General features: G+C 38.7%; 1 protein-coding gene across 5 annotated transcripts in view; it reads right to left on the bottom strand.

Moving 5' to 3' along the window:
- Zhx3 (zinc fingers and homeoboxes 3) overlaps positions 1-26,094 on the bottom strand; it is a 96,786-nt gene that overhangs the window by 62,357 nt on the left and 8,335 nt on the right. The window contains exon 1 of one of the 5 annotated variants that reach the window (XM_055602233.1): positions 7,948-8,026. The exons of the other annotated variants lie outside the window; for them this stretch is intronic. The gene's annotated coding sequence lies outside the window, so the exon portion shown is untranslated. Of the gene's footprint in view, positions 1-7,947; positions 8,027-26,094 lie in introns of those variants that run through there. 5 annotated transcript variants of the gene reach the window in all.

The following is a 26,094-nucleotide window of genomic DNA, read 5'->3' as shown; positions in this document are numbered from 1 at the left end:
ACCTGAGTTTAAGCCTTCGACCCACATGCTGGAAGGTGAGAACTAACTCCTGAAAGCTGACCTCCACATGCATGCTATAGCATGCACACACACAACACACACACAATAAATGTAATTAAAATTAAAATACATGGGGCTGTATATTTGGCTCAGGACTAAGAGCACTTGTTATTGCAAAGTACCAGAGTTCAATTGCCAGCACCACATGGAGGCTCACCAACTCCTCGGGCACATGGCATGCATGTGATACGCAGATGTACATGATGGCAAAACACTCATATACAAAAAATAATAACAAGAAATCTAAACTATATATCTGTAAGTGAAACAATGATGCACCTTTTTAAAGTTATGTGGGGGTTTGTCTTAATCATTTACAGGGTGTGGGGGTGGAATATGCATGGTTATGAACATGCAGAGCCCAGAGGTCAATGTCAGGTTTCCTCCTCTATTTCTACCCATCTTAGTTTTGAGATAGTTTCTCTTACTGAACCCAGGCTGTTTCATGTAGATGAGACAGAGCTCTAGGAGTCTGCCTGCCTCAACACCATGCTCAGCACTGAAGTTATAGGTGAGCCCAACAGCATCCAGCTTTTATGTGGGGACTGTGGCTCTAAATTCAGGTTTTCAGTATTTTGCAATCACTATACTCACTTATCCAACTCCCCACCTTCATTTAATAAATTCTAACTTAATTACATGGATATTTCTTTCAAGTTTCTCTACATCCAACCTCCCCTACACGTCAAATACTTTAGGTATGGGGCTACAGTTGGAATACAAAGTGAATAAATTGTAATAAATAAAAATTATATTAAAAAGTATAAAGTGCTAGTATAGAGGATAGATATGTAAAAATAAAGCAGATTATAAAGCCATATATATTTTATATGGCAAACTGGGAGATAAAGAAGTGTATTTGAGACTACACAAGAGTACTCTATGATGGTTTTGACTGACTGGCTTTAGAAACATCAAGATAGATAAAAGCGCCTCTCTGGGTGTTTCCAGAAACAGTAAGATCATGGGGACAATAACTTGGTATTTATAGTATAATGACAGTAACTAAGTAAAGAGGAGGAGCAAGGTGGAATACCTTTAAGAGCTATCTTCTGCCCTGAACTCTTTTCTGCTTTCCACCTACCAAGAAGTAAAGGGCAGTCTCTGCCACACACTCCGAGAATGATGTCATGCCAAATGTGTGTAGCCAAACAACCATGACTGACACCTTAAACCTGTCCTAGTTAGGATTACTATTGCTGTGATGAAACACCATGACCAAAAGCAAATTGGACAGGAAAGGGTTTATTTCACTCATTGTTCCATATACAGCTCATTATCAAATGTAGTACTGGCAAGAATTTAAGCAAGGCAGGAGCTTGCAGGCAGGAATTCATGCAGAGGCCATGGGGGGTGGTTTTTGCTTACTGGCTTGCTATTATGGCTTGTTGGTCTACTTTCTTATAGAATCCAGGACCATCAGCCTAGGGCTAGCACCATCCATCATGGGCTGGGCCCACACTCATCAATCACTAATTAAGAAAATGCTATACAGCTGGATCTTATGGTGGCCTTTTCTCAATTGAGGCTCCCTCCATTCCTGATAACTCTAATTTGTGTCAAGCTGAGATAAAGCTAGCCATCACAGGAACTATAAGCCAAAATAAATCCTCCTTCCCTTAACTTCTGTCAGACATAGTGTCACAGCAGTGAGAAAAATGGAGCCATAATAAAAATCAAGGTGTAAAGAAGAAAATTAAAGTAATTCCAAAAAATATATGCTACCCAGAAATTAGTACTATCAATATTTGATCACACACACACAAGTTCAACCCAATTGGATAATACATATAGTAATGCTATTTTTATTCTATGTGTGTAACAAATACTTCCATGTTGTTGAGTATTTTTACTATGCTTCTCTGATTAAACATTTTCATGTTGTTATTATCATCCATACATTTCTGTGGGACAAGTTGGCAATATAAGAATTTCACTTTTGATAAAAATATACTATAAACACATAAAAAATAAAGAGAAGCATAAGACTGTAGACTGAAAACACATAATTCAAAGTGTAATAGCAGCTATGACTCTTAAGTCTCACTGTTCTTCCTGCTGTGATTCAATACGGTATGGGATGTTTTCTCGCTCAGCATCATCATACAAACATCAACTCTATCACTGCAATGTTTTCTTAGCTTCACCTTATCTACTCAATGTTGTTAGCTGCATAGATTTATTGTAATTAAAAATTACTGCTGAGATGGCTATTCTTGGTTGTTTACTTGACTATATCTGGGATTAACTAAAACCCAAAAATAGAAGGCACACCTCAGAGGGATTTTTGCTTAATTTGAAGTAGGAAAATCCACTTCTAATCCAGATCTTTGAAGTAGAATACATGCCTTTAATCCAGATCTTTTGAGCTGGAAAAACCCACCTCTAACCTGGGCCACACCTTCTACTGGAAGCCTATGTATGGACATGGAAGGAGGAAGCTTTTGCACTGGCATTAGAGCGTACATCTTCAGGATTCCAGCATATATTGAAGACCAGCTGAGACATCCAGCTTTGTGGATACAACAACTACTGGATTCTTGGACTTTTCATTCACAGCCAGTCATTGTTGGATTAGCTGGATTGCAGCCTGTAAATCATTCTAATAAATCCCCTTTATATATATATATATATATATATATATATATATATATATCCCATATATATGGTATTTATTTACTCTAACTTATATCATTTTATATATAAATACATATGTATAAAGGGGATTTATTTAATATATCTTTTATCATTTGCATATAGACTACTGTTTTCACCATGATTATTTTCTTATGACAGACTTCAAGAATTTGAATTCTTGGATTCAAAGCATTTCCACAAACATTTTAAGACTCATCTGGCCAAGCTACAGTGTGCCACTTTGCATTCCACAAGGAGTATGAGAATGTCTTCTACACTCTTGCTTGCATGCAATGCCCCAGTCTCTGTGTGTCACATACTTTCTACTACTCATATACTCCCTACCATAATACCCAAATCCACACATATAAACACATTTTACTAACTTGATACAATAAAAATAGTATCTTACAGCTTCAAATGCATTTTTCATTAACAGAATGAAGTTGTTTTTCCATTTGGTCAAATCACCATTGCTCCTCTGCTGAGGCTAGTATGCTAAATTCCTTGGACACTTTTTAGAGATAATCAAAAAGTGTTGGGAATTTCTGGTTCAGCAGGTTGCACATGTGTATGCAGGTGTGTCTGCCCCAAATGAGACCAGAGGTGGACATCTGGAGTCTTCTATCACTCTCCACATTATTTTTTTTAAGACAGAACCTATCTCTGAGAACCTGGGGCTTACTGCTTTTCAGTTTAACCGACTGATTCTGGTATCTGTGTGTCTCTGAGCCCACGACATACCAGCTTTGGGATACAGATAGATCCCCTAACTTTCTATGTATTGGGGATCTAAATTCATGTTGCCCAGCAAGCAGTTTACCAACAATCTCTTCAGGCCCCTCTCCCATCTCTCAACATGTCCTATGTAAAATGCTAATTATATGAATGTATATTATAAACTATACAAAGATTATAGAGTGGCATAGTATAATAGGAAAATGTCATCATACAGGGTAATGACTGAAGGTATAAAAAAATTAAAAAGCAATCAAGATCATGTAGAAAAAACCCCCTCAATCCAAACCAAGTGAAAAGGAAGAACCCCTAAGAATGTGTGTTTACTCACAGAACCCTGGGGTGTGCAAACCGAGATTCACACTGTAAATGCTGATGTGGCAGGCGAAGGGAAGCAGGTATGGCTAAGAGAATAATTAAAGGTCCAGGGAACAGCTGCATCCTTTAATGTTCTCAAAGGACAAAGCTATCAGAACAGCTCTCTACAATGAAGGAGGGTAGGGTATTAGCTGTGGAGACTGCCCACATAGGTTCTAGGACTACACAGTGAAAAAATAGCAGTACAAGGATAAGGCACATACCCACCCGGAAGGCGGCTGGCTCTAAACCCAGGACTTATTAGGAAAAGGGCACCTGGAGGTTAAATATACTTGTGAAAGAATGGTAATTCCCACTTGAGTTAAGAGAACTCAACTCAGTTATCACTCTGATCACACACGCACAGTCATCCGAGAGCTTCTTAAAAACACCAATTATCCGGTCCCCACAATTCAACTGAGCCAGTACTGACAGAAGTGGGCCCAGGTTCTTTTACTTAAAAGCTTTCCAGAAAATTCAGTGCTGTCCTAGTTTGAAAATTGCTTATCTATGTCTGCTCCTCCCTGTTCAAGAGACAGCCAATCTTCTCATATAGTGCCATTCTTATCCCTGGGACACAATGGTGAAGGTCAGAGTGAACAGATTTGGCCATATTGGGCACCAGGGCTTCCTTCAACTCTGGCAAAGTGGCTTTTGTGGCTGTCAATGACCCCTTCATTGGTCTCAATTACATGGTCTACAGGTTCCAGTATGACTCTACTCATGGCAAATTTCACAGAAATCAAGGCTGAGAACAGGAAACTTGTCATCTTGGAAGGCCATCACCATCAGGCCATACAGGAGATCTCACCCACATCAAATGGGGTAATGCTGGTGCTGAGTATGTTGTGGAGGCTACTGGGGACAACTTGAAGGGTTGGACTAAAAAGGTCATTTCTGCCCCTTCTGCTGATGTTTCCATGTTTTTGATGGGTGTGAACCATGAGAAGTATAACAATTCGTTCAAGATTGTTAGCAATGCTTCCTGTACCACCAACTACTTAGCCCACCTGGCCAAGGTCATCCACAACAACTTTGGCATTATGGAAGGACTCATGACCACGGTCTATGCCATCACTGCCCCTGCCCCAGAAGACTGTGGATGGCCCCTCTGGGAAGCTATAGCATGTAGCTGCTATACCATGTAGCTGCCCAGGACATCATCCTTGCAACCACTGGTGCTACCAAAGCTGTGCACAAGACCATCCCAGAGCTGAATAGGAAGCTCCCTAGCTTGGCCTTCTGTGTTCTTACTTCCAAAGTGTCTGTCATGGATCTGACATGCCACCTCGAGAAATCCAAGTATAATGACATCAAGAATGTGATGAAGCAGGATCAGAGGGCCCACTAAAGGGTATCCTTGGCTACACTGAAGACCAGGTGGTCTCCTGCTACTTTAATGGTGATGCCCACTCTTCTGCCTTTGATGATGGGGCTGAAATTGCTCTCAAGGACAACTTTGTAAAGCCCATTTCCTGATATGACAACGTATATAGCTACAGCAATAGGTGGTGGATCTCATGGCCTACATGGCCTCCAAAGAGTCAGAAGCCCTGGACCACCCACCCCAGCAAGAATGCAAGAAAAGAAAGGCCCTTGGCTGCTGAAGAGTCCCTTAGCTCCCAGCACTGAGCATCTTCCCTTACAGTTTCCATTCCAGACCCTCATAAGGAGGGGAGAAACTTAGGGAGCCCTACTCTCTCTTGAATAGCATCAATACAGTTCACAGCACCCCCAAAAAATTTGCTTATCTGGATCATTTAGAAATGTTAACAGAAACCAAACCAGCAAGCAAACACTAAGGAAAATAGATTAAAAAGTGAGGGTTGTATGCTCAGTGCTTGCTTAGCATGTAGAAAGCCATGGATTCGATTCCTACAACTACATAAAACTAGACATGATGACACATACTTGTAATGGAAGCACTTAAGAATAGATGCAGGAGTATTGGAAATTCAAGGTCATTTTTGGCTGCATAAATTAAAGGCCAGTCTGGGCTACAAGAGATAGAAATAGGATAGGAATTTGGGTTCAAGTAAGAGGGAACGGAAGAAGACTCTAACACAGTTGACTTAGGTTTCCAAAAAGACCATTCTGGCTAAAGTGTCAAATGGAAGAGAAGCCAGAATATGAGCAGAAAGAGAAACCAGATGGCTGGTGCAGAAGTTTGTATTAGTGCCACAGTAGGCTGCTGGCAATGGAGAGGGTTCTTTGTATGCTGCAAGCAGGAGACATCAGCATGCTTCTGGTGGGCTGCACAAAAGGAAGTGTTTAAGAATGGATCTCAACTTTGTGGCTTTAATTATTAAATCCAGGACAGTACTATTTTACCAAAATGGATATCACAGGACAATTCTGAAGACATCAAAGATATGTACAGAAACCTTCTAGTGCTTTTGCTCAGGACTAATCTTTCAAGATTCTGCAAATGTCAAAAGCAATCATACATTTCTCTTTTCTTCCTTCCTACCAAATAGAAATCCTCCTCAACACATATTTTTATGTTTATTTAACACTAAGAGTCTACTAGGTGGGGCTGGAGAGATGGCTCAGTGGCTAGGGGCACTGACTGCTCTTCCAAAGGACCCGGGTTCAAGTCCCAGCACCCACCTGGCAGCTCACAACTCCAATATCTGACACCTAGACATACATGCAGGCAAAACACCAATGCACATAAAATAAAGGTAAATAAACAAAAAGAAGAGGCTACTCGTCTTTTAATACCTCTAATGAGGTTCAGATATCAGATATTCCCTAGAATCATAGTAAAGTGGAGCCAGTGGAGGTATTTACTACAACAGGCAACAGCACATGGCTACTTTTTACAATTATTCCTAAAGATTACCCTTAACAGCGAAAGGTTGGTGTGAGTAAACTCAAACGTGAATGCATTTCAAAAGACACATCACAGCTTCCAGATGTGCCACCTGGTTGTGTGGCTGTGTGTACATGTACTCACACACCCGTGGTTTTCTCTACCATGGAAATGACATCTCTCCTCTACATATATCTGTAGAGATTCCCCACAGTTCATAAGGTAGGGCTTCAGCTCTCCACTGTGAAGCTGAATGTCCTGTAACACCAACACTATTCACCAAAAAGGACAAAGGTAAGGACTTCTTGTGGGAAGGCTAGTCAATGAACACTAACAAAACATAGCTATGAACCAAAGGCAAGGATGAAGAATCACAATCTCCAATTTTTAACTTACAGTCTATTCAGACACAGTGTCTCTTAGCAATAGTAAATAGAAAAATTATCTTAAAGGTCTTCAGAGGATAAAGCATTAGAAGAAAGGTCAAAGTGGAAAGGTTTTTACTCTCTACATATTTTTGGATGTGTTAAGTATGTGTTTGTATATTATACACAAAACTTTTAAAAGAAAATATAATTTTGTTTCCCGATAGCAATAAAAATATAGAGCTATTTGATCAAATAATAATAAACACTGCATTTGGTATTGATCGCTAAGGCACCAAGCAGCATGCTTGACTAGACTCTTTTACTCTGAGGCCACTAACTGTTCTGTGTTCATCTATGCTATTCCAGTTGCTTCAAGTCTTACCTTACATGCTAGCAAATCTCAAAGCCAGCTTCCTCTCACCAATGGCCAACTGCGCACTACATATCAGCTCTTGGATAACCCACTTTCTCCAAAGACCTGCCTGTGCCAGAATCATCCTCTTCTTCAGAACCAATGCATCTCCTGCATTGCCCACCTCAGTGTAACAAGCAACAACCAAATCTATGTCCTTCCACTATCTCCAGTTTCCCACTACTATTAAATGGCTACCAGTTTCCCTTCTTGAAATTTTATTAAATATGCTGGCTATTCACTTACATTTGTTCAAAGAAACAGCCCTTCTCACCAAGACTCCAGTCTCCAAGCTCTCTGAATTCATTCTCTATACATGAGAGGAAGAGAGAGGCTCTCAGTTGCCAAGAAGACCCTGCCCCAAATCAGCACCCAAAACACTGAACATTTCTCCTCACAGCCTCTGTACCTCAGATCCTCAGAAGAAGGGGAGGGGCTTAGGGAGCCCTACTCTTGCACATACTATAAATAAAGTTCACTGCACTCCCCAAATAAGAAAGAAGAAACTTCCAGAAATATTTTTTAAATGACTGTGTTCTACTTTTTATTCTACTTCTTACCAAGCAAGTACAGTCAGGTAACTGTACTTCTTCTTTCTTCTTCTTCTTCTTCTTCTTCTTCTTCTTCTTCTTCTTCTTCTTCAATTCCACAATTATGATGTTTGTGCTTTCACTTTAAAAAGCAGCAGTAGATACACGTTTATGTGACTAAGAAAACTTTAACTCAGTTGTTCGAGAACTGTTCCATTTTTCAGTTTCTTGTGAGGTAAAGGCTTATCAATTCATTTAGAAGTATTAAGGCATTCTTTAAATTATAAAACTGTGATGCAGAGAACTGTAAATGAGACATTCACATATGAAAGATGACTTTATTAGTAATCTTTATATAAGCTGTAGATATGTACATAAAGTGTAAAAACTTCTAATTTTAAAACTCAAGTGACAACACATGCTGAAGAGGATGTGGAGAAAGGGGAACCCTCCTCCATTGCTGGTGGGAATGCAAACTTGTACAACCACTTTAGAAATCAATCTGGCACTTTCTCAGACAATTAGGAATACTGATTCCTCAAGTTCCAGCTATACTACTCCTAGGCATATATCCAAAAGATGCTCAAGTACGCAACAAGGACATTTGCTCAGCCATGTTTGTAGCAGCTTTATTCATAATAGCCAGAATCTGGAAACAACCCAGATGTCCCTCAGTTGAGGAATGGATACAGAAATTGTGGTACTTTTACACAATGGAATACTACTCAGCAATTAAAAACGAGGAAATCATGAAATTTGCAGCCAAATGGTGGGACCTAGAAACGATCATCCTGAGTGAGGTATCCCCAAAGCAGAAAGATACCCATGGTATATACTCACTTATATAGACCTATAAGATAGGATAAATATACTGAAATCTATACACCTAAAGAAGATAAACAAGAAAGAGGACCCAGGGTAAGATGATCAATCCTCACTTAGAAAGACAAATGGGATGGACATTGGATGTAGGAGAAAACAAGTAATATGACAAGAGCCTACCACAGAGGGCCTCTGAAAGACTCTACCTAGCAGTGTATCAAAGCAGATATTAAGACTCATAACCAAAACTTCGGCAGAGTGTAGGGAAGCATATGAAAGAAGGGGGAGTTAGTAAGACCTGGAGAGGACAGGAGCTCCACAAGGACCAAATATATCAGGGCACAGGGGTCTTTCATGAGACTGTTTCTCCAACCAAGGACCATGTATGGGTATAACCTAGAACCCCTGCTCGGATATAGCCCGTGGTAGCTCAGTATCCAAGTGGGCTCTCTAGTAAGGGGAACAGGGACTATTTCTGACTCAATGGCGAGCTCTTCGACCCCCCCCCCCAAAGGAGCAGCAGCCTTGCTAGGCCACAGAAGAGGACATTGCAGCCGTACTGAAGAGACCTGATAAGCTAGGGTCAGAAGGGGAAGAGGTCCTCCCCTATCAGTGGACTTGGAAAGGGGCAGGGAGGAGATGAGGGAGGGAAGGTGGGATTGGGTGGGAATGAAGGAGGGCACTATGGCTGGAATACAAAGTAAATAACCTGTGATTAATATTTAAAAAAAGACTTAAAGAAACACATTCCACTGAACTAAGCTTCACTGGCTATCTTAGATGATTCAAAACAAATTAGCAAGGCTATTGAAATTATATACAGGTTGTCCATAAGCCAGTATTGAATGGTAAGTTTGCTTCTCAGGAAGAGAAAGGTGAACAACATCGTGAAAGATATAAATGATTCCTATGTCACTTATGAACAATTATATTATTTTGGTATTGTCCTAAATGAGCAATCTGAGATTTGAATATACAACTGCTTATTATATGAAAAATTAAAAGACTGAAAGATTATCAGCAGTGGATATTTTAAGTATATTCCCCCAAAACTAAGTAGATAGTGTTGGGATTTTTTTCTAGTGCTTTAACCTAATTGTGAAATATAAAAAGTGATAATACCAAAAAACAAAAATCTTCTAATTCATTGCCACAGTGCCTTTTAGATGCTCCACTTTCTGTAAAGTTTTTGCATGCATATTATATATAAATGTTATTGAAATATATGTTTAATATAGTTTTCCTTAATGGTATCTACAAGTACTTTGTATTTTGTTATGGAAGATGAAAATATATTTCCTTCGGAAATTATAATTAAAAATTTAAAAATTAGTCAAGCAATTAAAAAAAATAGTCAAGCTTGGTCCCTGCACTAAAAGGAGAGGCAGGCAGATCTCTGAGTTATGGGCCAGCTGAGGTTACACAATGAGATCCTGTCTCAAAACAAAAGCAACAATAAGAAAAATAATTAAATAAAATTGGCTACTTATAAATCCCAGCTAATTATGATGAGTAGTTTTGGACAAAACATTTATTTTCTTAAGCTATTCCAATAAATAAAACCTTGATCTTCCTTGAAGCGAAATACTCAGATTTTAAGGGAAATATTGATAATTTTAGAGTCAGGGGCCCTGACTCTTGGATGCGGTTGTCACTAACACCTAAAGGTTGCTGCCTAATGGCAAACAAGTCAGCTAATCTGCCTGAGCCTTGGTTTCTTCATTTAAAAAGAGACAAACTCACCCACTAACAAGATGATACATTTAGTAAGTAGCCATCATCAAATTATCTTCCAGGGAATCTTCGGCTAATTTAGCACATGAATAATTCTTTCAAAACAAAGTCACCAAAGACAACAAAAATAGTACTGCAGTTGGAACCATGAGCTCCAGGGTGAAGCCTCCTCTTGTTCTGGCTGTGCTTTCCACTAGCTGGTGTCACCTGCTATTGCTTCTCTATAAGCAGTGCAACCATCATTTGTAGAACAGAGACAGCAATGGTGTCTACCTCATAGAGTTACTGAGGCCTGGGTAGGAGAATACTTATTAAGAACATAGCAGTCTACCCTCCACAGAGTAAAAGCTCATCAGTGTTAACATTGATATAAGTTGTATTAGCTAAAAGAGTCTCTCTCTATATATATATGTAAGAAAAATTTACAATGCATCAGAATCATAGTCAATGTTTATAATGTTCTTTTATATATTTGTAAAGTCTTAAATGAAAAATGCAGAAAATATAAAAACAAAAAGAAAGCAATAATTTCTATTACCCCAAATTAGCCCCTTATAACTGAAAACATTTAGAGACAGCTTTTGTCAAAGTGACAGATTTTAAAATGCAGATTATAAAGTGAAAGATTATAAATAGGATGCTTCTGCATCCCCTTCCTTCCTTTTGCATGCATTTGTCTGCTACCTTAGGGGTTTAGGAATGATCACCACATGCTAAATTTCTCAGTATTTGTCTGGAAGACCTACTTCACCTAAACTCTCAGTTACCCTGCTATCTATTAATAGTGCAGCCTGAATAATGGCCTCGAGATTCTCAGTCTATAGCTCTTTTCTTCAAAGAAGTGACATGTTAATTTTACTTCTTCCTCATTTTCTGTGTTAGGCAGACTCTAAGATGCTTCCTAATGATCTCTGCCTCCTGGTATTCATGCCCTTGTGTAACCTCCTCTGCTGCAGTATGGGCCAGGCTTACTGACTCACTTCTAACAAATACAGCAATGTGGTGGAATGTCACTTCCAAAACCAGGTTATAGAGAGACTCTGGCTTCCGTCTGGGGTGTTTTCTTTCCCTCTGTCTTGGATCATGCCTCGTACGGGAAGCCAACATGAAGTCATGTGGCAACCTGGTAGATGGCTGCTTGTGAACAACTAAAGCTACCAACAACATTTAAATTCAAATTTAAAACAAAGTGAACACTTTTTTAAATATAATTTTTGTTTGACGGTAACTTTGGAGCCTATCATTCATAGACTTGAAATCTCCATGATAGTGGTGACTTTTCTGCAATGCCATCGTCCCTTTAATCTATGAAAGTGACTGGCCCACAATAGTTGCTAATTTTTCACTAAGCAAGGCACAGTTTAAATTATACTAGTTACAAATTTAGAATACAAAAAGACCTTAAGATTTCCAAAATTTGCTGGAAGAACAACACATAGAAGTTCATAGGCAGAAATTAGGATACAGAAGACTAGTCTTAGCGGGCTAGAACAGTATTTAGAAAAACTACACTGACACAGGTTTACCATTTGCCATAGGTACTATCAGTCTGGTTTTGTTTTAAAGATATATTTTTAAAATTATGTATATGTGTGTATGGGGTGGTACGTGCATGTTCAGTAATGCTTCAAGGTGTACAAAAGAGGATGTCCAATGTGGTGGTTTGAATAAAAAATGGCTCCCATAGGCTCATAGGGAGTGGCACTATTAGAAAGTGTGAAAGTATGTCACTTTGAGGTTTCAGATGCTCAAGCCAGGCCTAGTGTCACTCTCTTCCTGCTGCCTGCCAATCCAGATGCAGAACTCTTAGCTACTTCTCTAGCATCATGTCTGCCTGCATGCCACCATGCTTCCCACCATGCTAATGACGGAATAACCTCTGAACTCTAAGTCAGTCCTCCAATTAAACATTTTCTTTTATAAGAGTTGCCATGGTCATGGTGTCTAGTCACAGCAATAAAACCGTAACTAAGAGAATTGTCTTGGAGCTGGCATTACAAGTGGTTGTGAGATGCCCAGTGTAGGTACTGGGAGCCAAATTCAGATCCTCTTTAAGAGCAATGCTCACTTTTTAACCACCACTGAGCTATGTCTCCAGCCTCCTACCAGCCCACCTTTACATTATCTCCATGGTTCCCTTGGTTTATGTCTAGACATTCTCCATCATTAGAAATGTTACAAAATAGGCTAGGAGCGTTTCAGCACTAGAAATATGGGTCTTCTAAATATCTGTAAAGCTCCTTTGAATTTCAGGGCTCTGTAACATTGCTTATTTGGGGATATATATATATATATATATATATATATCATAATTACTTAATATTACACTGAATAGGCATGCATGTTTGGAAATCCTTGGAAGAAATCAAAGCACTTCTTAGACATGTTAATGTATCCTAGAGAATATTTCTAAACATATAGCCATTTTCAATCATCACTACATCTCTGTTGAATAATAACCTAATTCCAATTGTGTTACCCGATGTCAAGTCCATGGATGAGTGGCTCCAAACTCAACATCAGTCCAATAGCGGGGAAATAAAGATCCTCCTTGTTTCACTTCAAATCTATAAGGGGATGGTTCTATCAAGGCACTGAATACAGGGTGGTGTCTTCCATTTTGTCTACAATAGAGGTCTCTGTCTTCCTTTGGTAGCATGCCAAGGATATGATCCAATATGGGGTTTGGAGATATGTCTACCAAATGCTCTAAAATTTGCCTTTTTCCTTTCAACAGTTTAACCAATGTTAGTTAAGACTGTCACATTTCTTAAACAATCCAATGAGTTCATGAAAGCTTTTTGCACTCCAGGTATAAATGTCACAGAAAAATGACCATATTTTACTTATTCACTATATTCCAAGTGCTTACCAGCAGGCTGACAAAAAGAGGTAGTAATTTAAAAATCTGAGTAAAATTATAAATAATTTCACTTCAGTAGGAGTTTATCTCCATCCTAGTTGCAATTGTAATAAAAAGCTAACCACAGATTAAGAACTAATATTAAGTCCAAAAATATTTTGAGTAACATTGGGTAAACATGAATTAAATAAGAGGTTTCCTAGTGTTTTAAAAATATTGTTTTTATTTTTATTTATTATGCACATTGGTATTTTGGTATATTTTCATATGCCAGAAAGTTACCAAAAAGACTACATTATATGATACTATGTGAGAGTGTCAGATTCCCTGGAACTGAAGTTACAAACAGTTGTGATCTGCTAAGTGGGTGCTGGGAATTGAACCCAGGTCCTCTTTAAGAGCAGCCAATGCTCTTAACTGCTGAGCCATCCTCCAGACCAACAATAGGGTTTCAAAATGACCCACTTGAAAGGAAAACACATCTATATTTGACAAAGTTATGTTATGGTTTTTTTTTAAATATGCTTAAGCTATAATCACAACATTAAATAGTTAGAAGATCCTAAAACTCCATTAAGTCTATACTTGGAAATGGTGGGTGTACACCTGTAGTTTTGATCCAGGAGTCTAAGATCACCTTCAGCAAGATAATAAGACCCAAATTTAAACAAATAACAAACACAAAGACACCAAAACAATCTTATATATCTATAAGGATCAAAACAAACCTATATATCTTCAAAGAAGTAACAAATGAGAATCAGTTTGCTTTGCAAAATTGTGATTGCATAGTGGCTGGGGAGGGATCTTAAGCCAAGCTATTGCTTTTCTCCACTTGGTTACACTATCAAAGCCAACATTTCCCCAGTTATCAAATCTGCATAGCGCTAGGAGACCTAAGTGAACATGTAGCAAAATGGCTACAGACTTTCAATAAATATTACTTATCTTTTCCCTTCTGCAGTCTCCCCTACCAGATTCTTTACCTAGAGGCCTTCCTCCTGGCTTCTCCATCAATGTCCTCTAATGAAGTTTGAGAAACAAAGAATTACCTCATAAAGGAGTCTACAAATCAATCACAATGAACTCTACAAAACAAGCAGATGTAATAAACAGTTCTGCGTCTTGGCATAGTAATTATTCTTTGAAATAATAAAAAAAATATTGGTAGAGCTGGGAATGTAACTCAATAGCACACTTCTGGCTTAGATTGTACAATGTTCTCTGTACAATCCCCAATACACACACACACACACACACACAGAGAGAGAGAGAGAGAGAGAGAGAGAGAGAATCTTAAATAGTATTATTTGCCTTATACAAAGAACAAAAAAAGGCACTTTTCTCTCAAGTTAAAAAAGATAAAAGTTTGAGAAAAAAAGACATCAGTGCTTCTGACCTCTTACCCTGTGTTCTAAAGAATTCACTTGGCTAATCTGAAAGGCTCCCATCTACATGAGTATCTTTTCAGTTCAGGAATGTTATTTCAGCTATGAATTCATTTTATATACAAATTCCAATAAAATAAGAAAACTCTGAATGTCATTAACATTTCTTATAAAATAATTAAATTAGTAACAGCACACTTTATATCCAAATTTTAAAACTATCTATTTAGGTTAGGGATATAACTCAGAGGTAGAGTGCTTGCTTGGCATGGTCAAGGTTCTGGATTTGATTCCTAGTATCACATAAACAAAGTTCAGTCTTTTTAGTGACCTTCTGACATATGAAAATATACCAAAAACTTAACCAAAAACAAAGCAAAATCAAAAGCAGTATACACAGACACTTTATCAGATGTTCAAATGACAGGCAACTTGAAAAGATACTGAATGTGTTGGGTATGAAAGCTGTTCTGCTGGAATGAGGAACCCAAATGAACTTGAACAGAGGGGTGGAGAGCTCTTAAAGGCTAGTGAAACCTGAGGGTTTGATAGGAAATGCACAGTTCTCAAAACATGATAGATTTGCATTCAGGAGCAGTTTTACGCCAGAATTCCACCTTGCTACACAGAGCAAGATTCAGGAGACCACACAATATCAGCCTAACCTTAGAGAGAATTTGTTACAGAGGTATAATCTCAGGCTGTACTCAGACCTAGTGAACTGGAACCTGCACTGTTATCTACATTCTGAAAAGTATGGAATTAGGTATTATTGACAATGTGGAGGAAGGTTTCCACAGTGTTCCTCCATGGGACTTCCCTGGTGATGAGGGTACTGAATGAAGAGTTCATCAGGTGCCACCAAAGTAGAAAGAGATAATGTACACAAGCACTTAAAAAAAAAAAAAAAAACAAAAAAAACTCCAGGCTTGGCAGCAGGTTATGTGCAAAGATACAAACGGCCAGGGGTTTCTCAACAAAATCAAATAATAATGTACACTTGATTACTGTAAATGACACCACTTCTGTGAAACATGGGCATGTACCTTATAGTGGTTAGTAGCCAACAATGGCTTATAGGCAATGAGGAGGAATTAGCACGTGGATCAAGAGAGTCCATCATGGGGAATAACTGACTTAGATGACATGAAGCTGCAGAAGAGCTAAGTGGAGACTGTTGTACTGTACTGTAGTATTCACACATTTCAGGACTGTCTAAAGACATCGCATTCTGCAAATGTGTTTTTGAGCATCTGTTATGTGCTGGGCATTATGCCTGGAGGAAGGATACAGAGATTCAAAACCAAACAGCTCTTTGATTTTCTGAAGGTTTCTGCTTAGTGAAAGAAATGTGACTGTTATTATGAAAAACAGAATTCTAGCCAGTCAAGACATGACACCTTCCAAGGAAGCCCCTTCTGTTTAGGTTACAGCTTTGTACAGGACTGAACAGACAGAAGTGCCTTGGCTCCCCAAGACTGGCTAAGGAAGGAAACAACCATAGCCCAGTGGACAGGGCAGGGAACTAGCAGGCCAAGGTTAATATTTCAGGGGTATATGATAACTAGAGACAATATCACTACTCTAATAAGATTCATTAAGAATTGTCACATTTAATTTTGCAAAGAACACGTTTTTAATTTTACCATAATCTCAGATTATCAGCCAGATTTTATATATAAATGTTAATGATGCTAATCTATCTTTAGCAACCATTTTTAAAATCTAAGACTTAATAAAACTCCATGTTAACATTTTAGGCAAGCATTCTTCTTACTGACTTAGTCTTGATTCTCCCAGCTACCCTTTCTACAACTATTGTGTCTCGTGTTCCTCAACAGTTTCAGAATTACTCATCCCACCCTTTCGCCTAAGGAAGCCTAGATCTCTTTCCACTCTCAGAGAGGGAGGGCAGAGCTAGATACCTGTAGAGAAAGAATGTTTAACAAAACAACCAGTCTTTGGGAGAAGACTATGAATAATTTTATAAGCCTAACAATACAAGAATGATTAAGGTAAACTATAAACTATTATAAATAATTTTGCAGGTTGCATAGCAACATGGTACTCTTATAGAGATAATTAAAATATCAAAGTTGTATAGTTCCAGCCATGTAAAAAGTATACATATGATAGAAAAAAAACAAGAAGAGGGGGAAAACTTTTAAAATTACTGTCAATGTGTTAGGATATTTCCTTTTTACTTAAAATTTCTTTGGGGGAGCTGGAAAGATGATTCAGTGGCTGAGCAACTGATGCTCTTGCAGAGGACCTAAGTTCTGTTCCAGTACTCACATGGTAGCTCACAACCATTTATAACTCCAGATCCAGGGGGATCTTATCCCTCTTCTGACCTTCAAGGGCACCAGGCATACACAGACAAACATGCAGACAAAATATACACATAAAATAAAATAAATCTAAAAAATTATTATTATTTTTTTAATGAGAGTGAATTTTAACTCAGGTCCTCATGCTTGCCACTGAGAATTCTTACTCTCTGAGCCATCTCCCCAGCACCTTATTAAAATTTCTATGTCACTCTTGATTTTCTTTTTTTTTAAGATTTATTTACTTTTATTTTATGAGTACGGGTTTTTGCCTGCATGTACACTTGTGTACTGCATGTGTACGGCACAAGGTGCTCGTGAACTCAAGTGACAGAATGCTGTTAGCCACCATGTGGGTTGCTCAGAACCAAACCTAAGTCCTCTGCAAGAGCAGCAAATGCTCCTAACCACTTAGCCATCTCCCAGGCCCAGTGATGACTTTCAGTAAATACTGTTTATAATGAAATGTTTCGGGAACCAAAATAAGTATAACTAATTATTAAGGATAACAATTTTTACACTAATATAAATAAAATAGCATACATGACGTAACTGATCTTCATGTTTGATTGGATCTTTATTTTTTGCATAGCTCTTTAAATGAGCCAAAGAAATTGTTTGACAGTTAAGAGCACTGGCTGCTCTTCCAGAGGACCCAGGTTCTATTCCCAGTACCCACATGGCAGCTAACAGTTGAATGTAACTCCAGTTCCAAAGGATCTGACCCCCTCCTTGACCACTGCATGAATGTGCTACACAGACATACATGCAGGCAAAACACACATACACATAAACATTTTTAATTTAATAAATATTTTTAAAGCTCCTTAAGTTTATAAGCAATTAACAGGTAAAAATAATGATATTCATGTTGGAGAGAGAGAAACAGCATTTGTGGGAAGTAAAAAGGACTTTGTTCGGCAACCAACCATGAACTCTGGGTAAAAGCAAAACTAAATTTCAGGATTCTATTTTGCTTTTCACCTTATTTGATCTTATTTAACATCACTCATGCCAAGTTGAGTTTTTTTTCCTCTTTTTTGTCGCCCACAAGTTAACAGATTTGAAAGGGGAAAGCACACAGCATCTCTATTACTATCCCCTGTCCCCCAGCAATGCCATGGAATAGAGCCTTCTAGGATGGGGTACACACCACCCACCACCACCAGGATCACAGGGACTGGCTGAGACTTGGGGCCAAAGTATCTGGGTTCAAGCTCTCCACATTTGTAACAACAACAACAAAAAAAAAACCATACAAAAATAATAACTTACTATGAAGTAAAAACGAAGTGTCTAGAACATGGTAATGCTCAAGATATGTTCATCTCATTCTTTTATCTCACTTTCAGCCTAACACACATGTATTCTCCCTCTGTAAAACTGCATGAGTTCTTCTATCTCATATTATCCATATCTTCTTCTCTCCTGCTCTTTTAAACTACTCAGGCTAGGCTTTGGGGATCAAACCAATAGGCTCCTGTGTTCTTTGACCTCAATCAATTGCTAATGCTAAATACCAGAAAAAGGCCAAGAGAAGGTAGTAAGGGATTAGGCTAGAGGGATTCACACACCTGGTCTGTTTGCATCCCTCATCCAAAGAGTACAGTATCCTCTCAAAGTATCCTCCTCCAAGTAAAAACCTCTTGTGGCTTCCTAGGCACCATTCACCCTCATTCCTTTGCAGGTTGGGTAGTAACAGCTCCTCTATTACCATACTCTCGAGTTGCTGTAATATCCCTATAATTTCCTCCACAGCCAACCTATATCTTTTTTTTAGCAGCCTCTCCTGGAATGATCCTGAGTTGAGAAGGCCAACATTTCTTTTCAAGATTCCAATAAAATTCTATGTACAGCATTCCATTTTATGTCAAGGGGATGTAACACTTTCCCTAGTTTAGCTCTAGCCCTCTACATCAGACTTTGACTGGTTTAAGATGGGCTTATGAAGCCTGCTGTGACTCTAGACTCTCAAGACTGAGAAAGAGAGCTTTGGCCTCTTCTTACTGAGTCTGCAGACACAGCACGCCAAGGGCCTCCATGCTATTTGTCAGCACCCACCAGGTGCATGCTGCGCCTCTAGATGTCCTGGTGAGTTGACAAGAATCAGCCAATAGTTTTTAAAATGACATTCCAATTAAGGAGACCAGAAAGCTAAACACTATATGAAGCACACGAGAAGAGAGTTGAACAAAGAAAGGTATTAATGAAATAGTGGGGTGACCGAGAGTTTTTGCCTGTGACTTACAGAGCAGTCTTAACCTTTCTATGCCTCTATTTTTTCTTACTAAAATGAGGTCAGTAACTTTATACTTGAATGATATTATTATTAACACAGGGCTGCTGCATGGCACTAATAATATCTGTAACAAACTGGCTCTTGTCATCAGAGTCAAGTGATGTGTGTAAATGAGATCTAGCTGGAAATCAAATTCTATAGCTTTACTGGCATTTTCCCTTCTCCCCAAATTTTAAAACATTTACTTTGTTTTAAAGGTAATTATATTACAATATTACCAAATGTAATAAAATGCAGAAGAAAACTTGCCTGTTAAAACTCCCGAGATAAAAATTTTCCTGGCCAGCAAGATGGCTGAACAAACAAAGACACTTGTCACCAAGCCTGATGGCTTGAGTTCTATCACCAGAACCCACATGTGGGAAGGAGGACCAACTCCTCCAAATCATCCCCAGACCACCACATATGCACCATAGCATGTGCACATGCACATATACACATACACAAAATAAATGTAAGTTTAAAAATTATTCTCTATGTAAACACTTGGAAATCTATACTGACAGGAGTTCCATCACAGTGGGTTTCAGACAATAAGTCAGTAAGTGATTGAGAGAATAGAAAAATCTATGCAAATTTTGGGACGATATATTAGGAGTACTGTGTGCAGAACAACAAGTAAGATTACATCTGAAGAGACTAAGAATTCAGAGTGTGTAGAGGAAGACTTGGGGATAAAAGGGAAGATATAGCTGTAAGTATCTAAAGGGCTACAGATGGTTGGAAAGGCTAGATATGCAAAGTGGGTGAACCAAAGTTCCTGAGGTAGAGGCTGGTTTCCTTTAAGAATGTTCTGGAGCTAACAGAGGTCTCTATATAAGAGGAGCTCTCAGTATACCACCAATGGGCAGACTGGAAACTCTATGGTAACTTCCTGAGTGTCTATAATCCTAATGTTTAGCTTAGACACAGAAAGAAATATAAGTAGTAATAAATAGAGCATGGTTCATATGTGATAGCATTTCTCATTAGGATAACAAACACTTGAGAGAGGAGTGCTCTGAGTTAGCACCCTGTGTCATTTCAGAGGGAGCCTTACTTCAATTGAGAGGCTTCTAGCAGCCCTGTAACTAAATATATAAAAAAAAAAAAAAATCAAGCCAACATCACACTTAAAGAGCACAAGTACACTCTGTTGCATTATTTTGAGTAAGGATGCTAAGAACTTAATCAAAGGCAAGATTGCTATCTGTTCTGTTTAGAAACTAGCATATATACTCTAGAAATATATACACTCTAGAAACTGTAGCCACTAGGAAAAAAGTGATTCAATGTTGTATTTTCTTTGTCCTATCTGCCAAAAAAAGATAGTGGTTTTAAAACTAAAAGACAAAAAGGGAGGATTCAAAAGAGTAGAAAGACATGAGAGTGAAGCATGAGAGTTTAGTGACATTAACCAACCAAACCTTACTGAACTTCCAAATGTTAGGTTTGTGTACTAACTGACACAGCACCATCTCTGTTGATCTCTTCTCTCTCCCCCGCCACAATGAGCTAGTTAGCAGGAGGCAAGGACATAAAGAAAGCAGCTCATCTTCCATCCAGTGTGTTTGCTGCTTTTCACCGCTCTCAGTTCAGCACAGAACATTAGTGCCCATCACCATGGAGGCAATTGTAACGTCAAATCCAGAACTGTGAAATCACAAAATACAAGGCACATACAACAAGTTCTATAGAGTGAGCAAGAGAGCAGAGATAGCAGTGAGAAACACAAGTCTTTACAAGTTCTTTTGAAACAATTCAGTTTAAGTCATTTTGTTCCTTTCAGAATATTAAGACAATTTCTGACTATTTCAAATTAAAACTAATTTCTTCTGTTGAAAGATGATATTATACCCAAATTCCAGCCTTCAGACTCAGTGAGAAATGAATGCTCTATTAAAGGCCATGCAATTAGGAATAGACACCTTCATAATGAAGTGTGGTTTTTCACCTGAAACAGAGTAAGCAGTCTTTGGCCTAGATCACAAAATATTTCGTTGTAACCCTATCCTTCATGCACTATTAGCTGTGCAGACAAGGAAACAGGGTGTAAATTGTTACTATAAGTATCCAGTCTATTATATAGTAGAATGGAAAAGGAGGAGTGGTGCCGAACATGGCCAGAGGGGTCAGGGAAAGCTTCAGAGGAGGGGGCACCTGAGACAAAGCTTGCAAAGGGTGCTGAAGAAAGAGAAGGTTCATTTTTAGCAGAGGCACATAGGAAATCCAGAAAATTCAGGGCTAGAAGCCTCAAGTCTTCTCAGGACTAGTCTAAGAACTTAGGACTTGGAAGAGGCCACAGGCCTGAGAGCCAAGGAATAGAAGCATTAAAGGGAAAGGCAGCTCCAGGCTGGAATTGCTACAGAATGAAGTTAGGCAAGAGTGAATGACCTGGATTTAGCAAGTCACAAAGGACCCTGGATGGCCCATGCCTGAGACATGTTGGGGGGGGTTACAGAGCTAGAGCACAGAGAGCTGAACCACAGTGGGTGAGGAAGTAGAGGCCATGGATAAGGCTACTCACAGGAAGCTTGGCTTAGAACAGACTGAGCCAACAGGAAACACAGGATCAAATTTTATTTTCCAGCCAGGACCTCTGCTCTGGGCTCCAGACTGGCCCTTTTGATTTCTTATTTTTACCTTATCTACTATAATGAATTCATACTCTGGCCTCCTCTCCTCTATTCTTCATACAACAGCTGGATGGGATGGTCTTTTCAAAATATAAATTGAGATCATCTTACCCATCACTCAAAATACATAATGGCTTCCTACTCGGAAGTAAAACCTCAACTCCCATCCTAAGTCTGGTGCATAAAAGCCTCCTAGATAATCATTCATTATCAGTCTCTTCTTCATGCCATTGACCATTGACACCCGGTGACAATTTAGGAAACCATGATCTGAAACCAGTAGATATTCATAGAACCGGGTCTCTGCTTCCTTACTATTTGGATTATAAACGAGCACAAAAATGTCTATTATTTTTGGTCACTGAGGTCTCAGCAGTGTTTTCTATTATATAAGCTAGTGCTGCTCTACTCATATAAGCTGTGTTTAGGTATCTAAGAGAAAGCAGAGGATATAGTAGCAAAGAAGAAAACTGATACAAGAGCCTGGAATAAGGATAAACCTAACCAACACAGCTTCTATAATTTACTAATCCTCATCAAGAAACTTTAAGTAAAAGTTTCTCACTGAAACAAAGTTTCTTATTTAACACTCATCATCATCTCTTACTATTATTATGAAGTTATAAATGGATTAGAAATTAAAATGACTTAGGTGTAAGTCACTAGAAAATGGAGGAGCTGGGACTTGAACCACAGGACTAGACTCACAGTCTAAAGGCTTTCACTACAGCATTTGGTCTCTCAAATCACATTCTAGTGTTATATCAAAGGTATTCTTGGCTGATGCACAAAGGAGCTGGATTGAATTGAAAAGGTAGAACTGGTATAACTGATGAAAGACCGTGGGAGTCCTTAAGTATCAATCTGTGTAGTGTAACTTTCACACAACAGACAATGGGAAGCAATAATCAACTCCCACTTCCAAGTTCCACAACAGTAATTTGATACACTCCTTCCTTCAAAGACCTCACTGTATTATCTGCCCTTGACCAGTTAGTGCCAAAGGCCTACCCACTTCAGAAACAAAATAGTTTTTACAAGGGTAAAACTTTGAGCCCTTTACTTTCCACAAAGCCAGAACAAAACTCTATCTGGTTTTCACTAACTTGCCAAAGGAGTTAAGACTCACTCATAGGAATCAGTGAGAGAGAATTCACTCTAACAGGGAAATTTTCTTTTTTTGAGGCAGAACACACCTTGAAAACAAGCACACAGAGCCCTCAGTCAGGAAGAGCTCCCTCTGAACAGCTTCCCTGTACTTAGCCACCTAAAGTAAGGGAGACTGAGAGCAGTTGACCCACCCCACAGCGCTCCATCACCAACACTGAAAAAGATACTCAGAAATGAGATGCTGGCTTGCTAACCTAGGGTTAATCCTTTCCAACGGAGGCCTCACTGGTATCACTTAGAGCTCCACCTTCTCCACATCCCAAGCCATACACATTCTATTATTCTGGTTTTCCATTTATCACACTACAGTCACGAGCCACATCATGATGTTACAGTCAACAGTAGTCTGCATATATATATTATGGTGGGCCCATATGACCATGATGGAGCAGAAAAATTCCAACCACATGGGACTTTTACTATAATTTTGGTTTAAAAACACAAATATTTACTGTGTTATAGTTACCTCTAGTATTCAGTGCAGTAGCTTGCTGTACATTTTCTTATACTAAAGAACAACAGGTTATACCATTATCTTATTCACTGTTCTATTGCTGTGAAAAAATGTCATGACCAAGGCAACTCTTATAAAGGAAAGTACATAATTCGGAGCATGTTTACAGTTTCAGGAGCTTAGTCCATTATCATCATGGCAGGGAACATGGCAACAGGGAGCATGGAGGAAGCAGGCAGGTGTGGTACTAGAAAAGTAATTAAGAGCTACATCCTTATCCTTAGAAAGAGAAAGAGAGACAGAGACAGAGAGACAGAAATACAGAGACAGACAGACACATACACACACAGAGACAGAGAGAGAGAGACAGGCATTGGGCCTGGTGTGGGCTTTTCACCTCAAAGCCCTGTGACATGACAGGGCTAATGTCATGTCATTCCTAACGACAGAGCATGCAAATATATGAGTTTGTGGGACCATTCTTATTCAAACCACCACAAACCAATAGCCCAGATTATGTAAGCATACCCTATGCTGATCACCCAATGAAGTATCTTCCAGAATGCATCCCTGTTGTTAAGCAATGTGTGACTGTATTTCTAATTTTTTAAAATGTTCGCTATGATCCTAAGATCATGCTTCCATAAAGGCAATCTATACCATATACCTCTTAAAATTTAGTATGCTAATTTCAGAAACAAGTTATCAAAAATAAGGTATTGGGAGTTCTAAATGAGTTAGCATAACTCAATAAGCACCAAAATGACCTGGAGTCTTGCTAAAATAAGTGATGTCTTAATAAATAAAATATCTCAAGTATAATTTTACCTGGCCTTCCAGATGGTGTAGCTCCAAGGCAGAACACTTGCCTAGTGTGTGTAAAACCTCAGACTCAATCTCTTAGCACCAAAATTCCAGTCTGGTATATTTCCTCCAAGCTCTTCTCATCACTTGTACCTAGTACTAGAAACCTCTCTTCTGTCTGCAGTCCCACAATATTTTCATTATGATTCCTTTAAAGTACATGTTCTAGGGTAGATATTTTAAAGTATTTAATTCAATCTTTCTTTTAAAAAAGTTCTTTGAGGCTAGAGACACCCCCCTTTTTTTAACTTCAAGATGCCTGGTTCACAGTAGGCATAGAAATTGCTTTACAAACTGAATACTCTTAGCTATTCAAACATTACAAAGAGAACCATAAAAAAAGTAGTTTTCAAGGGTTTCTGAAATGAAGGGAAGTGTGATACTAAAGAAACATCATCAAACTGCTCATTGGCTTTGTTCAATGTTTCTCTGCTTTAGAAGAAAATGTTTTTCTAAAAGGGAAAGAATACTGCACTTTCAGTTTTTTTTTTTTCTAAGATGGAATATTTTATTATAAAACTGAAAGTTCTGATTATTTGCCATTGGCTAAACTTCCACTGCCATTGTTTTCAAGGCCTCTCAGTGTGGAAACAACTGGATCCCTGAAATTCAATAGTAAAGGGAAGGGAGGGAAGGGAGGGAAGGGGAAGGAAGCAAGGGGAGAGGAAAAGAGCAGAGATTGAGACTTGAGTGGAAGATGTGGAGGTGACTGGAATCAACTGAGATGCTAATGCAGCTTATCAGCTGAAAGCCTAGCTTCTCTGTCTAACATGAAGTAGAAATCCAACACAGGACAGAGCAAATCAAAGTTTTAAGCTCAAGGCCTACAGCATCCACTTCCTACATTTCTGACCATTTTCTTCCCCCCAAAGCTTTAATGTTTGTGTATGACAAACCAAGTAGTAGGTGTATTCCTGAGTTTTCTAAACTCAAAACAGTACATCTAAAGCTCAAACCCTCCTCACTAGTAATAAAATCTGCTAAGCAGCCATCCAGGAGAGGCTAGCATCCAGTTCCACTCCTAGCAACCACACTTTTGAAGTAGTCCTCTTGCCATGGAAAGAAAAAAAATTAGTGAAAATAAAAGAACAAGCAGCATGGCTACTGGTACCATGATGCTAAGTATCTATTCACATATACATCCCTTAGGGATAAAATTGCATTTGTCTTTGGTGTGTTACTAAGCAAATCTTTCTTTTAATCCAATAACTTCAGAGACAGAATTGAATTGTATAAGCTAACTTTATGGGTCACTAACTCACTAAAACTTGCTTGTTTGTGATGAAAACCTTTCTTCTTTCCCTGCCTTATGGACAAAGCAAGCCTGAAGAGTTGTTTGTGTTGAAGGAGAAAACAACTATGATTAATGAGCATTCCCCCAAACTGTTAATCTTTCGTTTAATTTGTAAAGCAGTGTTATATCTATCCTTACCAGGGTCCCTTCTTGTTTTTAATGTGGTTTCCTCTAATGAAACATTTCATAATTTATGCTATTAGATGAACTGGGGGAAACAAGCTACTGAGAGTCAAGGCAAAGACTCTCTGCCTCCAGTTTATCTCCTTTAGACCTAGCAGTTTACATTCAGGTTTAGTGTGTGTGTGTGTGTGTGTGTGTGTGTGTGTGTGTGTGTGTGTGTG

Source organism: Psammomys obesus, unplaced genomic scaffold, assembly GCF_907164565.1.
Source record: "Psammomys obesus unplaced genomic scaffold, mPsaObe1.curated_primary_1811, whole genome shotgun sequence".
NCBI lineage: Eukaryota > Metazoa > Chordata > Mammalia > Rodentia > Muridae > Psammomys > Psammomys obesus.
The sequence above is the reverse complement of the archived record's forward strand: the minus strand, read 5'-3'. Positions and strand labels throughout refer to the sequence as shown.